We start from the raw sequence: 22,325 nt of genomic DNA, 5'->3' as shown, positions 1-22,325 counted from the left end.
CTTTTGTTTAAAAGAGAGGCATTTGGATTTCTGTTGTACTTTTGGAAAACCCATCCATAGGAAAGGTGGACTTATAAAAGAAGAATAAATTTTATTTAAATATGAAGAAAACACAACATCCATCCAGATTTAGATAGAAAAAGAGGTGGTGCTGTACATCAGTCTAGTTTATATTGTCAGGACAGAATAGATGGTAACACGTTGAGCTGTGAGGATCTAAAGAGATAGAAACAAAATCAGGGAGCATAGTGCCCGGTGGACAGTAAACCTTAAAAACCATTAGCAGCCCTCAGTACAGCACAACAGAATTCTGGATTCTGGTCGTTCTTCCTAAATGCTCCTTGGGCTCTGGATTTCTGGCAATAGCTTTCTCCTTGTCGCCCTTGTCTTCTGGCCATGTCCTCCTTTAGAGGAGATCCAGCATTCCACTCCCCCTGGGCTCTTTCTTCCAGCTCCAGTTTAGGAACACACAGAGTTCAAAGAAAAGAATGCTACCAGGCTGGGAATTTCCAGCCACCCCTAAGACTCATCTCAATGAAGTGACACCAGGAAGTGATGTCCACTTTTGGCTCTCTGCCCTGTGCTATTTCTATTTCCCAGGAAACTAGGGCAGCTACATTTCAGGGTCAATGACTTTACTATGAGGTCACTTGTGCAGAAGAATTTCCTATTCATTAGGTCAGCTTAAGAACACCATTACCCTCATTGCTGCCCTAGAGCGATATCAAATGTACTACATTTCAAATCCTGGAGCCCTAATGAGACCATTGATCTGAAAGCTCTTTGGAAGGGTGGATATGTATACATGCCTGGATCTCTATTTGCAGTCTTCGAAGTACTCACTATTTCTCAAAGTTTCTTAACACTTCTACTTTATTTCCCCTGAAGATCTTTTTTTTTTTTTCTTTCTTCAGATTGATTCCATTTAATGAAAGTCACTGGAGACAGCTTTATGTACATTGTAATGGGGGCTGATGATGATCTAGAGTTTGAAGACTGGTTTGGATCTGTGATTGTTAAGGTGCAGAGGTTCCTAAGTAGAAATTGAGGAATAATCTCCAGAGGTTAGTCACATGAAAAGAGTTTCTCTCAGAATATTTTTTACTTATATTTCTACAAAATCTCATTCTACAGTTAATTTTAGGTGACCAGAATAGTCTAAAGTGGGCCAGTCCCCAGAGTGGCAGATCAGGCTATCTCAGTCTCATTGTTGAGACTTAGTCCTTAAGTTGAAAACTTAATGAGGGCAGGAATGACTTCCCATCTATGTTTCTTGCACCTTGTGTTGTGTCTTCATATAGTAGTTAATTAATAAGTATTTGCTGAGCAAACAAATGCGGACTGAATAAATATGTTTTACATATCTTATTGAAGTATTAATTTAAGTAAGTTTATTTAAATACAAACCTTTTCTCCACTGATTCATAAAGTGTGATGCTATTGGGTTTTGTTTCCTTCCCCAATACTTCTCTGTTTTAATAGGAAATGTTCGGGTTGTACAATAAAGTTATGGTGGAAAGAGCATTAAAAATAAACCCAGGAGAGCTAACTAAGCTCCTATCCTACTGTGCTAGCAACTATCCTTGAATTTGGTAAAGTTGTTTCACCTATAGACCTCATATTGAAAACTAATAATGGTAGAAATTTCAGAAAACTGTCTAACTCCTTTCTGGTCTATAGGTAGGATGTATTTACCTCAGCTTTTCTCTTGGCTTAAGTTTATTAAATGCCTAAATGAATTTTAAAAATGTGAAGAGAAAGTGTCTTTCTTGAATGACCAGATCTTTATCGCAACTTTAGTTATATTTTGTAGAGAATGACTTCTTTCTCATTTATTTCAAAATATATATTTTAGATTAATTATACAACTTCTTAGATCACTAGTAAGAAAAATACTATATTTGTATTTTTGTTGAATTTAGTATATTTTAACTATGGAAAATTGATACCTTTATGATATTTAACTTTCTTTTAGGAATATGTAATATTTGCTCATTTATTCAAGTATTCTTTTATTACTCTCCAATTGTAATTTGTATTTTTCCTTTTTTATGATTTGTTCTCATTAGTTTTATTCATGAATATTCTCTCTCTCTCTTTTTTTTTTACTAGAAAGATATAATAGAAAGTAAAAATATGCTTTAGATAGCTTGACAGGAGACAGTTTTATAAAAGTTTCAATTCTTTTTTCAAGGAACAAACTGAATGTTTTGAAAATATTTGGCATATCAATTTAGTCCTATATCATTCATTTAATATTTTGGCAGTTGTACCTATTGAATTTATTATTTTCTGAGTTATATATATTCTGGGCAAGAAAACAAATCACTTGATATTTTAAGATGTATTAATAAATACCACTGTAGAAACAGGGCCTATTTCAATAGTTTCTGCCTCATACTTTAAAGTAATTGCCTTTCCTATGTCTCAGCTGATATTAAAATTAATGTGAGAAAAATAAGTACAAATGTGTCTTTAAATGGCTAGATAATAATAATGATATCATCTCTTGATGGGACATTTCTTGCATACTGGGATGGGCACTTGACATATATTAAGTATTTTAACTCTCACAGTACCATAATAAAAGAAATGTTAGGGCCTCATTTTGCAGATGAACACCCTGTCTAATCATCCAGCTCAAACCTGCTCTTATCCATTGCCACTATACAAACTGCCTTCCTTAAATTGAAAACATTTACATATACACACAGACACCAGCTTTTTCTTATAGGAAGGCACTATATTGAATCAGTAAATTGCTTTGCTAGCTGGAATTGCTATGTTAAGAATACCAACTTCAAATCAGATTGTATTTTTGCTTCATGCTATATTTTCTGTCTCCCTAAGACTCAAGATACAAAGCAGAAAAATTTCTTTTGACACTGCATTTCTCTTATAAGAAAGACACATGATCTATGAACCACTGCTTAAACATATTAGCATAAAGTTATTATGCAATCACTAGAATTAAAACAGTGCAAATTATAAATTGAACCAGTCAGTACAAATGAATCAGCAATACCTTAATTTCCTGTTTGCAAGTATTTGCTTTTGGTGGTGGAGCTGAACACGCTAACTTGTTTCTCTTCCTGATGCACTCGAATTTGTTAATATAGAGTGATTTAGAAGAGTTTTCAAAAAACACCAAAGCAACACTGTTTTCTAAAAATAAATGTTGTTGATGATTGTGGCTGAGACTAATATTTGTGTCTTCCATAATCATTCTTCCGATCTTTCTTACTAACAGAACCATAAGAGGGGAGAAGCAACAATGTGACCAGAAAAAAAAAAAAGTTTATCATGTATCACCTGTCTATCTATCTATCTATCTATCTATCTATCTATCTATCTATCTATCTCTATCATCTATCTACTGTACCTATCTATCTATCTATCTATCTATCTATCTATGTATCTATCTATCTATCTATCTATCTATCTATCTATCTATCTATCATCTATCTATCTATCATCTACATTTTCCAGTAACATGTTTGGTCTTTGAAATGTCAGCAGACATTATTAGGTGGGGCTTCCGGGAAGCTCTTTAGGAGAAAGGCAGGCTCAGCTTGTGCGTGTTCCTTTCCCTCTGCTAGTCCACTTCTTCCTGCCGAGGACACACATCAGCTGCTTTCCTGTCACAGCAACAGCCATTGAACAGCAGCAGCTCTCTTCACATAGACTGCAAGGAGAAGCAAAGGTCGCAGAAATGTTGTTGAGCCTCTGAACCATCGTTAACTGCAGCTTGCTGCTAGATTTCATATTTTCATGAAGAAAAGAGTCAGGCTGTCTTACTTATTACCAGCATTTCTGTTGTCCATAGTGAATACAACTAATGGATAAAATGTGTCTTTAGATAAAAATTATCTTCAGAAATATTGGAAGAAAAGACTGATGTCTTGAAACCAGCAATCAACAAACCAGTATATTATGATCTTATAGTCACATTTTTTAGTAGAGACACATTTTTATTAGAAAATTATCAATTGGACACATTGGGAAGTGAGTTCTCAAAATTTATTTTTCTTTGATCCTGGATTGATTTATGGCGAAGAACTGAATTAGCTTCAGGGTACTAATGCCATCTACTTGGGATAAGTTAAAACGAAATGTCCCTGGAGACAGTGAATGTAAGACCTAATGTGGCCCATAGAATCCCTGGAGAGTACCATCATGTACTGTTCGTCTTTGCATTCTCTTCCTTTGCCCGTCCTTGGACTTTGCATAATGCTAGCTTTGCCCTGGCCTTGGTGCCTTGTAATCAATTGTCCTCATAGCTTTGCCCTCGCTGATCTGTGAGCTCATCGAGGGCAGGAATGCTGTTTTATTGATTTATATATTCAGAATATAGTCCAACAATAGTGCTCAGTAACTGCGTGTTGAATGAGTGAATGCATGAATTGTGAACACCAGGTCATATTGGCCCTCTCTCTGAGGGACTGAGCCTCTTCCTGCATTAGGAAAGGACACAGATCTCCGCTTGCTCTGGGGTACTTTCTGGGAGAGATGAGCTTCCAGGTGTGGGTGTAGATGAAGGCATGGATCTGATGTACTCACCTGAGGTTTGGGGTCTGATCCCTGATCTCATGGAGATGTGAGCTGCAACAGGGTACACTTTTTCACGTGCTTTCCAGACCGTTTTTAAGAAAGTGCCAATGACCACCGGGACTTGTGCTCAGAAAGTAGTGTGCAGTGGTAGAAAGGTCATAGGGAAAGCAGTCACAGGGACAGCAACTTACATCTAAAATGTATTATTTGTCTCTCTCCAAATGGGGGTATGTCTACCACGTAGGGCCGATGTAAGGACTGAAAGAAATGGGAAGTTGAAAGTGCATGCCTGTCCCATAAAGATGCTCAAAGAAAGGAATTACACTGCGTTATTATGTAATAGGTCATATTGCTCTAATAAGAAACATTGTCATCATTTTCCAGGAGTGTTTCTAGGATCCATGATGAGGAAAGAACACACATTAGGCTAAAATACTTGTGGAATGTGACTTTATTTACAGTAGAAATTATAGTATAAAGCAAGGACCTCCCCATTCTTTGGGGTATCTCTACTGTCAAACTAGTAACTGCTTCACCCTTTGAGAGGGGGCGAGGAGCAGTCCGATCCAGTATCTAATGCACTCCCCCTCTACAACCTTGCTCACCAGAGGAAATAAGGGAAGAAACTAGGCACTAATGTTTTCACAAACCTCTTCCGTTTCAATGCCCCTTTCTCTTCCCTCCTGTGCTATTTTAAGAGACAGTGAATCAAATTATTTCTGCAAGAATAGGCTTTCATCCCGATGTTTCAAAAAGATTGATGTTCATATTAATTATGGACCAACTCTGCCTCTCTCCACCAGCAGCTCTTTTATTATTTTTTCCTGCTACAAACATCTTTGTTCACTTTACATTCACCTCCCCATCAAGTCTCTAGTTCTGGAAGCTTTCTGGAGACAGAGCAAATTTTGGAATCTGTAATAACTACTATGTAAAGTTCTCTTACTTTTTCAATTCAGATATAATGATAGTGCCAGTTGTCATAGAACCTGCTATTTTAATCCATGAAGGTTAGAGAAATATGTTTGTAAACATCTTGATACTTGACTATTTATCTTTTGGGAAATAAATACGCCTTCACAAGTTCTTTGTAAGGAAATGTGAGTACAAGACTCTGCAGCCTCATTCTCCCCGCTGCCCTTCCTCTCCTTTGCTGCACTCGAGCCTGCAGTACTTGCAGTTCTGAAATGGCTGTGTCCTGCTAGGTGTCCATGACCTTGCATAGATGTTCTGTCCCCTTGGAATAACCTCAGGGAATCATTCGTCTTCCTTTCTTCACTTATATTCATCCTGCCATACCCAGCTCTTCCTTTCCATTCCTGCTCAAGCCATCATGATGAATCATTTCCGTATCCACTCTGAAGGCCATTCTAAACTTTGACCTTATTGGTTCCAATTGCATTCTTTGTTCACCCCACTTTAGTCATGCCCTCTTGGAAGTTGTCATTCTAGGAGCTATTCAAATTCTATGATTCTATGTTTAAACCATCTATTCTGTAACTAGACTATCCTATCTTTCCTTGTGCCTCGATAATGTTTCTCACCAAGTAACTGAATTCTGTGACCTTTTCAAAATCTGTGGTGCAAAATCTCATGTCTTTCCCTTATCTCTTAGCCTCCTCCAGTGTTTGCTTCCTACTGTATCCAGCTTATGCACCATGGTCTTTCACATAAACCACCCTTTCCAGTAACTACAGCTTTCCTCTCTCTTTCACATTCACTTGAAAATCCACTAGTATTAAGCAATGGTCCAACTTCTTTCTCCTTAGCTTGTGTTTTTGGATGTCACCGAACCAAACACAGCCTTGTAGTTTATTGTCACGTATATGCAGGTGACCAACATGAACTAGGACTTCAAAGACTCCTAGAAAATTTATATGTTTCTAGTTAGCCTTTCCATTTTTTAAATACAGCCTAGTTCAAAATTTGCTACTGTTAATGCACTATTTATTTTCCAAGACTGTCAGTGGGTAGCTCCCCTCTGTCTCTGTCTCTCTCTGTCTCTCTGTCTCTCTGTTTCTCTCTCTCTGTCTCTCTCTCTCTCTCTCTCTCTCTCTCTCTCTCTCTCTCTGTTCTCTCTCTCTGTCTGTCTCTCTCTCTCTCTCTCTCTCTCTCACACACACACACACACACACACACACACACACACACACACACACACGACACATATGGGACCTAGCAAAATCTTCAACTGTTGATCTCCATACCCACAAACATTTTTTTTTTTCTGAAGAAAGTAGAAAGATGTTTTGTTTTCAGGATTAAGCTAATCCCTTCACCAGTGGTGTGGATTTCATCTTCCTCTTGCCATTGGATGTTGGCCCGTGTCATTGCTGATACAATTTGCCAAACCTGGTCTTGGTATTACCCACAATCTGTTATGGAACCTGTCTCCTGTTGTGGTTCCTTGTTATGTGGTCAACACTCTCTTTCCTTCCCAGTCCCATTGCCATGCATAGTTCAGTCTATTGGCTCTGTCCACATCCCTGGGTCTTCCACTGTGTTCTGTAAATCTTATGCATTTTCTTGAGTCCATATCTAGGTGAGGGCCTTATTTTGGAGCTGTCATTTCAGTCCTATTTATTAATAAGTTTTTCCACTCTCAATAAACCAAGGATTCTTTTTTTGTATGAATATTCTCACAACCGTTTTTCCCAAAATAAGCATATGAGCCTCTCTTTAAAGTAAAAAATAAAACACTAACTCTTATTTTAAGCTGAGTTCTTCCCTCCCTCTGGCAATCTCAGGCTCAATAAATAGAGATCAATGAACATTTTGAATAACCATAATTAAAAATATATGGTAATAAATTTAAATATTATCCTAGGACACTATACAAGAAAATCATTATGCAGTAATGAAGGAAACATAATTGTGTCATGTATTTGATCAATTAATGTAAAGGAAAAAAAGAGAATACATTGTCCTTGAAATCTGAAATGCATTACTTTGATTGTCATGAGTTTAGAGATAGGCTTACATTTTCTTCTCTAGGAATCAATCACTACTAAATGTGCAATATATTATGCTGAAAAATTATAATATTTTAATTTATTTTGCTCGGTTTTCAATTTTATTCTTCTTCTATAGATGATGCTTGGATATCTTAATCATAATCATGAAGTACAGTTCAAATGTTATAAATGTAAGAAGGTTAAAATAATGTTAGGGGTGACAACAGCCAGTAAGTTAGACTAAGGTTGAGAAGGAGTAGAGGATATTCCTTTCTTTGTTTGGAGGTATTATATACAATGCAGTGGTGAGGTATTAGATACAATCCAATAGCTATTGTTTTAATGAATGAAGACACATAGGGTTAAGTATATTACTTTTAACTGTGAAATAACTGGAAATTGTAAATTAATAACAAATAAAAATTGGATGATAAATAAGATTAAATACTAATATTTTCATCTTTACATAGAGAGCCATATTTAAACAAAGTCTATAGCTCCAGAAATAGAGCTGTGAATATATACTTTGAAATCATGAGGTGAATTACCAACTTTATTGAAATACACAAATAGTTATAAGGAACATTGAGTTCGAAGTTCACCTGAGAGTGCAAGGAACTGGGTAAAATATTTTCAATGTTCTTTCATCCTTCATCACATGGATTTATTTATTACTTTACCATATGAATAAATAGATCGTATTATATTAAAATATAAAAATAAAATAATTTTATGGTATATCTTTCTTGATCTAATTTTTGGCATTAAATTTTTTTATTATCATATTTCATAGATATATTTTCTTTAAAATAATTCTGAACATCTGTAAGTTTATCTCTGAAAATACATAATCCCTACCAGATGTTTCTGTCTGGCTATGGTCCAAGAGATATTAATGGAATTACAATGGAGAAGGTTTTGAGCAAATGTATTTGCCAGTCTGACTGTGCTCTCAATCTTAAATCATACTAACACAGATGATAGGGTAGCATTTGTAAAACTGTTGTGGGGCCTCAGCAATTTATCTGAACATCTGGTAGATTCTATTATCTTCTGTTCTCTTTTTCAAAAGCCAAGCATGTCCTTACACCATATTATATAACCCAAGATTAAGATTGGTCTTGCAGAGAATTTTGAAAACCTTTATTTCTACATATATTTAAATGTAAACTATCCCTTGGGCACTTATGATCTCACACACTTTCCTTGTTCCCATCTACTTTTTATTTTTTTAGCTATGTCTCTATTAAAGTCATTGTCAAGCTTTCTATTTTTAAATTCTCTATTGTTTAAAGTATTACATATGAATTCTTTTCCCCCATTGACCTCTCCCTGATCATTCTAACCCCCGCCCTAGCACTTGCCCTCACCCCCACTACTGACTGTGTCCATGGGTTATGCTTATATGCCTGCATACAAGTCCTTTGGTTGATCTCCCCCTCCCCCCCCCCCCGCCACCTTCCCGCCTGAGGTTGGATGGTCTGTTCGATGCTTCTATGTCTCTGGATCTATTTTAGTTCACCAGTTTATGTTGTTCATTATATTCCACATATGAGTGAGATCATGTTATATTTATCTTTCTCCAACTGACTTATTTAGCTTAGCATAATGCTCTTCAGTTCTACCCATGCTATTGAAAATGGTAAGAGTTCTTTCTTTTTTACAGCAGTGTAGTATTCCATTGTGTAGATGTACTACAGTTTTTTAATCCACTCAACTGCTGATGGGCACTTTGACTATTTCAAAATCTTAGCTATTATAAATTATTGCACCTACTTTTTAATATTTTTTCCTACCTTGGCATGGTCAAAGAAAAGTAGAAATTAATTGCTGAAAATACACTCAAATGCCATAAAGGAAGATTAATAAGAATCAAACAGTATCATTTTAGCTCTGTTGTTGAGCCATGTTTCATTATAATTTCTCTTCATCTACTCTGTAATGTTTTGTGTAGTCAGTTTTTTTTAGTGATTTATTAAGATAAGACACCTGTGGTAAGATAGTTCTAGGCTCTCTATAAGCTCCTGAATGCCTCTGAGAGATGACTGGCTGAGTTTCCATGAAGGCAGGCACCAAGCCAGCCCTTGATAGCAGAAAACACACGATTGTTATTGTTCAAAGTTGATAGAGGAGAATAGCAGAACAAATTTGACACTGGCTTTTGAACATCTATCCTATCATTCTAAGCCCTCCCAATAGATTGTAAACTGTTTAATAGCAGAAATGGATTTTGACTCTCCCTCATAATTCTGTAATTGTCTTGGACACATTATAATTTCTGGAAATATTTAAGATGATTTCATTTGTTACAACTAAAGTTCTCATTGATTTCTAGATTGGTTTGATTAGTACATATACAAATACACATTGTTTTCATTGTATTAAGAAAATAGTGGCCTTACAGCTTCCTCTTGGGAAATAGAACGTTGAAAAAAGTATTGCCCTCATATAACAACAACAAAAAAAGATAGGTCATATAAAAAAATAATTTTTACCAAATTCAAAGAGGCGAGGTTGCAGAGCAAGCAATGAGCCTGAAATCTGACAAAAGGCAGGCATATCCAAGGACAGATGGCACACAGGAAATGACTGACTTATGCAAAGAAGAGGAGAAAGACAGATCCCCCACTTAAGTGGGAGAGAAAAATTCAGCTAACATGTGTAATGAATAATTAAGGTCTGAGTGTGAGATGGTGTAAGGCTCCTGGGCCTCAGACACAAAGGAGTTTTCAACTACTCTTAGGTTCTTCTCCATAGACCTCCACTAGGAAATATGGGAAATACTGAAGGCAAGCAGGAGACCACAGAAAGCATACCTTGTAGTGCATGCCCAGAAGACACAACACTCTTTACTAATGGCCAAGCAGAACAAGGTGACGTATCCATGGTTTCCAGAGATCAGGACATGGACATTTGTAGGGGTTCATTGGTCTGCCTACCACAATTGGTGAATGAATGGAACACTACCTAGCATTCATATTACTTAAAACTGCACAATACACATTGCTTCTTTACATGCAAACACCTCACCATTAGTCCCACTACAACTGTGCAAGGAAGAAGAGTAGTTATGATGATGTATAAATCACAAATGAAGGAACTGCGATCAGATATGATAAATGACCTTCACAAGGTCTTAAGCTAATAAGTGATGAGTCCGGATTTGAATTCAATGTAAGTCTATTCTCTCAACACCAGAAAAACAGTCAAATTTTAGACATGCCATGCATTAATTCTTAGTCCCATGACAAAGCAAAAATGTTCCTAGATTTATTTCCATTTTTCTATTCTGTACTCTTTCTTTGCCTACTGCTTACTGGAGTGTGGAAATGGTGGGGTAAAGTTGCTTTTGCTATAGCTAGAATTAGATACAGAGCTGGACACACAAGAGGTATGAAAGATGGATGCTTTGAATTTAAATGGCAGTCAGACCCTTGGATGGCATATAGCCTAGTCTCAATTCACTGAATAGGTTCTGATTTGTGCAAAGAAAACCAGACATAACCATGTGAAGAAAGGAAAAGACCAGGTTTGATTGGAGGCTGATAAATTGGTTATGTATATGTTGAGCATAGAATGTCCAATTGGCTGTTTGATGAATGGAGTTTAATCTTACCAGATTAATCTTAACCTTGACATCTGTGTTGGAGATATAATGTGAGGAGTCATCACCATATGTATAACATTTTTTGTAAAATAGAAGGTGATAATAACTTGCCTTTGAAAAAAATTTAAAAATTTCTGTGAGATCTATGAACTCTCTTCAACTTTACCTGTTAGAATAAAGGTATTTCTTTTGCCAGGAGAGCCTGTTGACATGGTACATTTCTAAGGGAATTTTCTCTTTGCTGAGCAAGGTTAGTTACAGTGATTTTCAAGGTTTATATTTGTCAGATCCAAATGGCATTTCTTTCATGCACATAAATGGTCTTACTGACAGGAAGCCATGCAAATGTTCCCCTTTCACAGTTTACTAAAATTGCTGGTTATTTTTAGAGGGAGTCGGGCATTAGTGAACCCAGTATTGAAAACAAGTCTTTGATAAAGTGACATTTTAAAATTCAACATAAATTGCACCGCTTTTCAATACCAACAATTCCAGCAGACTTTTACATTGCGTGTTATAATTCACAAGAACATTTTAAAAATATGTTCTTGAGAATCCTGAGTGTTACCAGGGCAACCATCATCCCGGTTTTATGAATGGGTAAACTGAGGCACTGGAGGGTGTGGTGGCTTGCTCAGGGCCCTGAGAAACTAACAATGAGCCCAGCTCACTTGATCATCTCTTTTCAGTCCCCATGATAATAATGAGAGTGCGCTTATTATGTATCCAGTGAGTAAATCAAGACATGATTGCAGTTTAATTTTAGTAATTTAGATTCTTCATAAAGTTGCAAGCCTGTGTTCTAGAGAATATTAGATAAACTCTGAAAGTTTAGGTGATAAGCAATTTCTTTTAGAGTTCTGAGCTAATAAGCCGATGGGCAATCCGGGTGCAGTGGGAGTGCAATAGAGGTGGAGTATTGGCAATATAGTCTGGTACTTAGGAAATAATAATAGTAAATATTGTTTTTCCAGTGGCTTTTTTAAAAAATAAATCTTTATTGTTCAGATTATTACAATTGTTTCTCCTTTTTTTTCCCCCATATATCCCCATCACCCGGTTCCCTCCCCCGCCACCCGTTGTCCTTATCCATAGGTGTATGATTTTTGTCTAGTCTCTTCCCATACTCCCCACACAGACACCCCTTTCCCCCTGAGAATTATCAATCCACTCCCATTCTATGCCTCTGATTCTATTATGTTCACCAGTTTATTCTGTTCCTCAGATTTTGAATTCACTTGATTTTTAGAATCACTTGTTGATAGATATGTATTTGTTGTTCATAATTTTTCTCTTTACTTTTTTCTTCTTTTTCCTCTTTTTAAAGAATACCTTTCAGCATTTCATATAATACTGGTTTGGTGGTGATGAACTCCTTTAGCTTTTTCTTATCTGTGAAGCTCTTTATCTGCCCTTCAATTCTGAATGATAACTTTGCTGGGTAGAGTAGTCTTGGTTGTAGGTTCTTGCTATTCATCACTTTGAATATTTCTTGCCATTCCCGTCTGGCCTGCATAGTTTCTGTTGAGAAATCAGCTGACAGTCGTATGGGTGCTCCCTTGTAGGTAACTAACTGTTTTTCTCTTGCTGCTTGTAAGATTCTCTCTTTTGTCTTTTGCTCTTGGCATTTTAATTATGATGTGTCTTGGTGTGGTCCTCTTTGGATTCCTCTTGTTTGGGGTTCTGTGCGCTTCCTGAACCTGTAAGTCTATTTCTTTCACCAGGTGGGGGAAGTTTTCTGTCATTATTTCTTAAAATAATTCATATACTTGCTTGGATTTCCCTTTGAAAATTTGACAGTCAAAGGCTGTCAGGCATGACTGAAGCTATCAATTACCAATGTTGTTTTAATAAAACATCCAGAGAGTTATTTTTAAATCTGTGAGTGCCATGGACTTAACAGCTTATCAGAAAAACACCTGCACAAAAGTCACCACAAACTTCTCTCCTAAAGATATGAAAAGTTACAAACATGAAAATCTTGAAAGGGGCAAGTGAAATAGCCAGGGAAAGCTTTAGTGGTCTTCTTTTCGCCAGACAGAGGATGCCTTAATCCTTCTTCCACACCTTTGAATGCTGCAGAGAGTTGGGTACCCTCAGGCTGCTAGAGCTGGTCAGGGTGGAGGTGAGGGAGAAGAATCCATGAGGCATCAGTCACTGTCCTACATGCTTAAAATAGCCTATCTTGCTTCATCCTCACAACAGCCTTATGACATAGGTACTATAATGCCCATTACAGATGAAGAACCCAAAGCTAAAACAATCCACGTAATATATTCAAGATCGTATATTTTACTAAATGATGGAGTGGGAGTTTAGTCTCAGGTTTTAGCTCTGCAAAGCCCATGTTCATTTTCCGGCCTTTTCCTGGGAGGGTTATTGTCCAAACTTGGCTCTTGATGTATGTGTTTCTCATTATTCCCATTGACCCTTCTCAGACTTTTTTCAAGGAAAACTCATCCCGTGGGTAAGGAAGGCAGTACTTTTCACTGGCTCTGGTTTTCCTTTCCAAAACCACGTTCGACAGCTTATTTTACCTGTCAAGGGTGCTTCAGATATACCTTCTACCTTTCCTCCTAACCCATCAAGGACCTGGCTTGTGAGCCCTTGGAAAACTCCATACAAACTCTTCCTGACCAAAGATGAGGGAGTCAGCATTTTACTACAACAGGAGACTTCTTATTTGGGCAGCCTCCCAAGTGTCCATGCACCATAAAATAACTGTAGGTTTTATAACTTACTCTTTCCTCAGAGCATAGCTCTATGAACCATGTATGACCCTTTATTGAGCACTTCGATATCACCTGTGGGGATTTTCTTGACCAGGATACACATTCACCTCACCTACCCCCTTGCAGGTTTCTTGTTGTCCTCTGATCACTGTCTCTCTCCAGACTAATATTCTTCAATTCATCATTGTTTTCTCAGATGATCTCTTTACTCCCTTTCTCTCACCTATCCCTTGCTTTAGCTTACTCTACTTCAAATATGTCAGACTACACACCCATGATTTTTTTTTTTTAACTTTCTAGCCTCAGAAACATTGTTCTCCATCTTTAGGATCTCTTGTACCATCTTCCACTCACCTTTAAAGCACCAACTCAAAGGTCATTTTCTCTGCAAAGCTTTTTCTAACTCCTTAATACAGGTGTGGTGACATTTCTCCTTGGAGTTTTGTAGCACCTAATGAGTGGTTCTGTGGTTGGAATCAATGCATTCCCTTACACTGCCTGTATTTTTCCCTAAACTGTAAACTTCTAAAGGGAAGGTATTTTAACTTATTTTTCTAAACCTCTCTGCCTATGGCACAGCCCCATCGCTCCTCCTTACTAGCTAAATTTGCAGTTTTAAACCTGGCTTAACAGACCTCAACTTTTTATTGCTTGTACAATTATCTGATTTTTAATACTACTTTAAAAATTGGTAACATGTATCAAATACTTATGAAATGACAAGCATTTTTTCAGTATTTTTACATGCAGTTTAAAAAATCTGATTCTTCAACGCTAGTAAATAGAAATGATTTGTGTACTCATTGTATAGGTAAGGTATTTTCAGCTCAGAAAATTTGAGTAACTTGCCCAAAGTCACACCAAATAGGAGGGGGGTAGGATGACATATTAATTACGTCACATAGGGCTCAGACTAATGACCTTGAGCAAGGGGAGTATATCTAACAGCTGCCTGAACTGCCCCCAGGTGAACTTCCCCATCTTCTACGAATTAAAGATTTGGCGAGCAGAGGATGAAGCATAATTTGGGGGATTTTAATGGAGTCAGCTCAGCTTTTCCCTTCTAAGTTGAGGCTTCTCACTTTTGTAGTCTGTCTACACAAATTGTAGATTCACCAGTATCAGTTTTGAAATGTAGTCAAAATAAACAGAAAAACTTTGTTTTAGGAGGCTTGTTTTCTCTTCTGGGATGAAGCCTGTGTGTTTTGTTTATCACCACTACCCAGCCATTCTCATTTCCCTCTTTGGTTCTTTCTCCCTAGTTTATAACGCCATCCAACGTAGAAAAGCTAATTTAATTAAGATGATTTATCTTCCTTAAGATTAATAAAAATGAGAAAACCAAAGGCAGTGTTGAACTCTCTGACAGCTTGTTCTAATTTAAAATATTGATCAAATCAATCTTTGTGCTTTGTTATTTGTAAGAGATTCTGGTGGAGGCAAAGTTACATTTTGATTTTTTGGATCATTCTAGAGAAAATAGTTGGTGTAAGAGGAAGGCGATGAGTCTACCACAGTGTCCAGGGTCAGATTCAGATAAGATTGAACTCACTATCAGAAAAGAACATAATCTAGAACTGAGGTCAAGTTCCTACATCAGAGTCTGGATTTATAGTTTAGGGTAAAAGGAATTAAAAAAAAAGAGGTTGGAAAGAACATATTCCTCATTTTATTGAATATTGGACTTCGGAAAATAATAGCAAACCTAGTGGGAATCTATAAAAATATTGTTAATCCTTCAGGTGAATATTTGGAAATATACTCTAAAGACATTTAGTAGGTGACCTATTGGATCCATTTAATTATTTATGAAATTCCAAACCTATAGTTATTATGAAAATTATTTAACAAATTATATTAAAAGAGTCATATTTAGTGAAAAAATCCTCCACAGATTATCAAATGTTATAATACACCAAAAATAAGTTTCAGATTTGCAGTGTTTTTGAAAAGTGAAATTATAAACTATAAGGTATGCATATGAACAGTTAATTGATCTTGTAAAGAACACGAACTTTGTAAGGATATAAACAATAAGAAAAATTACAAAGACAGTCTGATATACTTGACTACATTAAAATTTAAACTCGAATACATTAACATTTGTATCACACATAAAATGTTTTGATATTTTGTTGTGTGTTGAGCATTCTTATAAGTCAATAAAAAAGCACTAAAACATAAAAAGGTATGCAAAGAAAAGGTATAGGAGAAAAACAAGTTGATAATAAGCATAACTAAAAATTCACAACTATGAAAATAAAAAAATATAAATAATATTAAGGATGAGAAAGGGGTATATTTAGAGATAGTAAAAAACAGTGCTCTATGTAATATCATACCAATATATAGAAAATGCAGATAAAAGCAATAGATTTTTAGGAAAACATAAACTATAAATTTACCCAAGAAGTGAAAGAAAGCCACTGTTATCCATCAATCATATAAAATATTAAAATTTTTGTTAAAGATCTATCAAAAATAATAGTTTCAATGAATTATTTCCTCATTTCTTTTTTTCTTTCTTTGCTATTTCTGTTCTCTGGATGATTATCCTTTATTTTTAACATGCAATATCAACTTAACCAAGTCTCTATTTTGTCAGTAATTTTGTAATATTTTTGAATAATATAAATTTTAATATTACCTTTAATTATTTTCTCCAAAGTTATACCCATTATTTCTTTAGTAATTTAGCTTTATTTTGAAATTTTAATACCTCAAGGGGAATTATTTTAATGGTTTCACATGTTTGTTTAGACTCTGCGTATTTACCATTTTCTTTACTCATTGTTTTTTCTTGGATGTTGGATTTTTCTTCAGAGATTATTTTCCTTCATCCTTTAGAAATCTCCTTAGTTGATACTGTCCACAGGTAACAACTTACTTTTTAAAACTGAAAAATTTTTTTATTATATTCTGATTTTTGAAAGATAGTTTTACTTAATATAAAAATTCTAGCCTGGCTAGTGTTGCTCAGTGGTGGAGCATCGACCTATGACCCAGGATGTCATTCATGGTTGATTCCCTGTCAAGATACATTACCTGGTTTGTGGGCTTGATCCCCAATGTAGGCATGCAGGAGGCAGCCAATCAATGAAACATTGATGTTTCTCTCTCTCCCTTTCCTTCCCTCTTTAAAATCAATAAAAATATATTTAAAAAATAAATAAAAATTCTAGTTTGACAGTTACTATTTAAGCATTTTAATACATGTGTAAGTGCATCCTCATATCTCATCTATTTGTATAAAATAATGCAAACTTTGCTTAATAAAGCCAAATTATTATTTAAGATGGCATGAATTCGAATATAGAAGACCTACCAAATACAATTAATCATTTCAATTTAGAGACAGAGAGCAGAAAATAAAACACTGATTGCACTTGCATATTAAAATAGTAAGCTCCACCAACATTTTTATTTAAAAAAAATAAAAGATAATTGCAAATAATTGCCTATGCTATAAGGTGCCAAATAAATAAATAAGTGATAGGTAGTTTGGCTTAGCAAACTCATTACACAATTCATACTGTTCAGACACTTATTAAATATTTATTGAGAATCTATTAGGAGTGGAATTGTATGAGATAGCTAAAGATACAAAAAGATAAAGTCTAGAATATGCCCTTGGATGCGCAAGAATGGCCAGAATTATTTATTATCATATGAATACTAAATTAATTGTATTTTACTCTTTGCAATTTCTAGAGTCATAAAACTAGTTCCCAGAAAAATTAATATTTGATGTCATAACAATTTACTAGTAAGTTTCTACAACCACAAAGGAAGGCAGAAGTGTTTTTTTGGTCAGAAAAAAATCTCACTGTTGTTTACTGACAAGAAGTCTCCAAAAGGGGAAACTATTGCAGGGAAGCATTTTAACATGTTAATGTGTAGATAATATAAAAAGCAGTTTTTCCATTGATGATTTTCCTGCCAAGAAAGCTATTTACCGTGTAATTTAGGCAAGTAAATTCACATTCTGAGTGTTAGCTTCCTCATCAGTAATTAAAAAAATATTATGATAGTTATAAATGCCTGAATATATACTAGTGTTTACACTGTTCTTTATAAGTGTTAATTAATATGCTGTATTTCGTTGCAAATTTTTACTATGACAGCTTTAAGTTTAAAAAGCTGAAAAAATTTACAATGAATAGTTATATACATACTGCTTATTTACTATTTGCTTCACACACATAGATATGTGCACATAAACATGCTTACATGTATGTAAACATATATATGTATTTGTGTACCTAAAAGCATGTTGCAGACATTATGATGATTTATCCCTATATGTTTCAGTATAATCTCTCTAGAAGATACTATTTTATATAACCAAAGGACTATGATCTTACCCATGGAATAAACATTATCCAATAACTTTTTGAAAACCAGGATTCAGTTTAGGTTCATGCTTTTTATTGAATTGTTACATCTCTTTTGTCTCTTTTCACTTATTAAGGTCCCATTTTTTTTTTTATAGAATGTAGTTGTCAACTAGAAAGTCCCATTTTCTGGATTTTCCTGATTGTCCTGGTATTTCATGTTAATTGTATGTTATGCCTAAATGTTTGAGGATGCAGGTTTAATATTTTTGGCAATAATATTTCAAAGTCGATGTTTTCTACTTCACATTACATCATTTCAAGGACCACACAGAGTCACGCTGTGCTGTTATCAGCGATGCTGAGTGTGATTCCTTGGTTAAGGTTGTGATTATCATGTAGTTATTATAACATTGGTATCACTCCATGGTTAAAGAACATTTTTCCCTTTTGCACATGGCAATTATTCTGTGGTATGATGTTCTGGCACCATGCAGAAATTCTGTTCTTTAACACTGTAGTTAATGGCTGTAACATTTACTCATGATTCTTCTCTGGATCAAATATTCATTGAATGTGGCAAAATGGTCATAGATTGACGTTGCTGATTTTCTTCTTTATTTAGTTGACATTCTTTTGTAAATAAGAGCTTTACAGCTGGGGATAAACCACAGATTCTCCTATGAAAACAGGATAAATACTTATAATTGTTTCCCTTTTTCCAGCGTAAGGAGTTAGTGTCAGAGTTAGATCTAAGGGAGCACATTTGTTTTATTATCCTTTCAGTCACTCTATCTGTTTTCTTTATGGGTGGCATTGTGCTCATCATGTCCCGTCTTGAACCCTTCTTTTGTTCTGATGCGGTCAGTGTCACAGGGAACTCCATTTCCCCAGCTTCCTTACCAGCTGGCTTCCAGGTAAGTTCCACCAGTAGGAGGGACTATTGGAGGCCTGGAGGGCTGAGCGAGCAGTAAAACCAAGAGGTGCCTCCCTCTGCCTCTGCCTCTTCCAACAGCCTGTTTGTGACTCTAGCTCCCACTAGACATCTCCACTCTCAGTGGTCCCAGCTTAGACCAGGCACCTCACTTTTTGCTCATACTTGGTGGCTGCAGAGCTGAGCTTGATAAAATAACATCTTTGCCCTTATCGCTATTGGGTTGTCAAAAGATCATGTGTTTATATTGATATTCCCAATTCAGGTTCACCTTATACACCCTTTCTTGACTTTTTTTTATTTTATATTTTGTTTGTATTTTCTTATACTTAAAGTTTGATTCCTAATAGTATTAATATGTTGTCTAAATGTCTGTATCTTACAACATATATATTTTTTTATTTCCTGGGCAACTTCTATCTGCAAAACAAAAAAATCATTTTAACATAAAAATACTGATATTTTTACTAACAGAAATAAAATTACTGGTAATTAAAGTTTTTTAAAATTTATTTTGCTCTTACAATATATCCCACTGAGAATGTAGAGTTCAGAGATTTGTTTTTCAAAATCACCTAAAATGCATATTTTATTTGTGAGTTTTATTACTAGTTTGATATACTATTATGTATTTCATATACATTTGTTTCTATTCATTTTCATTTTTGGGGGTTTGCACTTGTTCTGTTTGGGTAATTTTTATTTTCTGGACACATAAAACATCGATATGTATGCTTCATAAGACAAAATTGTTCCTCGTTGCCTAGCACACAAAAGTTCCGGTCCATTAACTCCTGGGACGAGAGGTGATTCAGGGTGTGCCTACCTTTGTGGGCTTAATGTTCTGATTTGTTGACATGAACAGAATTCTTTTTTTCTCAATTCCTCATTCCATCTTTTGTAAGGGTATTCTTAATAGTACATTTAGGATTTTTATAATTGTGCTACAGGAGGTTTTCAGGCTCTCTACTCCATCAAGTTGCCAGAATAGGATTTGTCAGGGCTGTGCATATCTCTGATCTCAGAATCTAGGAGAAACTTTGTGCTGCTTGGTTTCTGAGTAAATGGTTATTGAATGAAGAAGTGAATTGTTCCCTCTCCAATACTATCTTTGTTAGTAAAAACCAGGGTTTCTCAATGGTAATGCTATTGACATTGGGATTCAATAATTCTTTCTTATAGGAGCCTCCTTAGTAGCATATCTGGCTTCTGACTATATAGGAGGCTTCTTAGTAGCATATCTGGCTTCTGACTATTAGATGCCAGAGGTTCCAGGTGCAGCATTCAAGTGTCTTCAGACATTGCCGAATGTCTCTCTCTGGAGAAATCACTCCCAGATGAGAACCGCTAATGTTAAACCAAATGAGAAGGGCATTTTGTGATTTAATGATAACAAAATTCTTATACTTTGAATATAAGATATTTAACCAATATGGTTGATGCTTATGTTGAGGATGAAATTACCTGTAATTAATTTTGACTTGATTGAGTCTCTACTTGACACTTCATTGAAGGGTAGCTCTCCCACAGAAAAGTACCCTTCTAAACCTTTTAGAAGTGATTAAACAGGCCAATGGGCTTTCAAAAATATAATTTCCTCTGTGGGGAAGTAATCAAAGCTAATTAATTTAGGGATCTGTCCCGTGTAGTGTCCGCCGAGTCTTGCCATGCTTTGCATTCTCTTCTGAAAGTCAGCATCACCCACCTCTGTCTCCCAGCACAAGTTGACCAAGGCACTAATTTCCATAAAAAACGTAGTGTCAGTCTTGAATAAGCAGTTGGACCAATCAGATGGCAGGGATTTATTGGCTCTAGTGACAGAGGAAATGAATAATTTTTCTGTGAAAAGGCTGATAAGCCCCATTAGTGAGGTTCATATAGTCATTAATACAGCTTTTACTTTTCATGCCAAAATATTCAGGTTTTCTCCACTTCATATATCACTCTGTTGCTATCAACTATATTTTAAAACCCATCAATTATTGAAGAGCAAGTGGAGCATTATTAATATGCCAGAAATAAAGTCTTAGAGAAGTTGTTCCATTCAGAGAAGAGTTGAGGGGAATTGAAAACACAGGGAGGGGTGCTTGTCTCATATTAGATTGATTAGCAAAGCACTTTTCTTGTTCCAACGAACAAACATCTGTAAGTTTTGCCCTTGGGGATACCAACAAGACAGAGGACATGGCTCCTCAGTAGCTTGTCATTAGGATGATCAATTTAGAGCATTTTTAGAGTGAAAGGGACATTATGAAAAAAATGCACTGAGTAACAGGCATAACTGAGATGGTCCCAAGGAAACCAAGATGAGGTGGCTCCAAACTGTGTCAGAAAATTGAGGGAGATAAGTCATTTAATTGACCAGATTTATGGCCTTGTACTTAGAGGCAGGACAGATGAAGCATTCTGACCTTTTGGGACAGGCAAAAGGGTACCAAATTCCTGTGTGCTGGAGACGGGGTGAGAAGAGAAGATACAATCAGGAAACTCTGTCAGAGGGACAACTACCATTGTTTGAGTATCAACCACATGTTATTCTTATGGAACAGAGCATGTTCCCATACAGCATCTTCTAGAATTCTCATAGCCTCCCAAGGGAAGCAATTTTATACAAGTCAAATGCTGTAACTTAGTGATACATTCTGATATTGTCCATATGGCTGGATCGGTTCAGTTCAGCAGCCTGGTGAGTATTCTCTTTACAGCAGATTTTAGAATCTGTTTTAGTAAAGGAAGTGATTACTATACTCACTGGGTTTGAAAGACGTAAAGAAAGTGAATATTTTGCCGAAACCGGTTTGGCTCAGTGGATAGAGCATCGGCCTGCGGACTGAAAGGTCCCGGGTTCGATTCCGGTCAAGGGCATGTACCTTGGTTGCGGGCACAACCCCAGTAGGGGGTGTGCAGGAAGCAGCTGATCGATGTATCTCTCTCATCGATGTTTCTAACTCTCTATCTCTCTCCCTTCCTCTCTGTAAAAAGTCAATAAAATATATATATAAAAAAATAAATAAAAATAAATAAAAAAAAAGAAAGTGAATATTTTACTTGCTTTCTGAAATTTGTACATTTTACAGAATAGGGATTCAAGGGTATCTGCAACTGCTATTTAATGGCAACCTTTGGTAAATACGTATGGCATTGTACCTACGTTATTAATTTAATCTGATAATATTCAAAGCATGTGTTATTTCTCTTTTTACAAATGAGAAT

Source organism: Eptesicus fuscus, chromosome 16 (genome assembly GCF_027574615.1).
Source record: "Eptesicus fuscus isolate TK198812 chromosome 16, DD_ASM_mEF_20220401, whole genome shotgun sequence".
In the NCBI taxonomy this organism is placed as follows: Eukaryota; Metazoa; Chordata; class Mammalia; order Chiroptera; family Vespertilionidae; genus Eptesicus; species Eptesicus fuscus.
Note: the sequence above shows the minus strand (reverse complement) of the source record.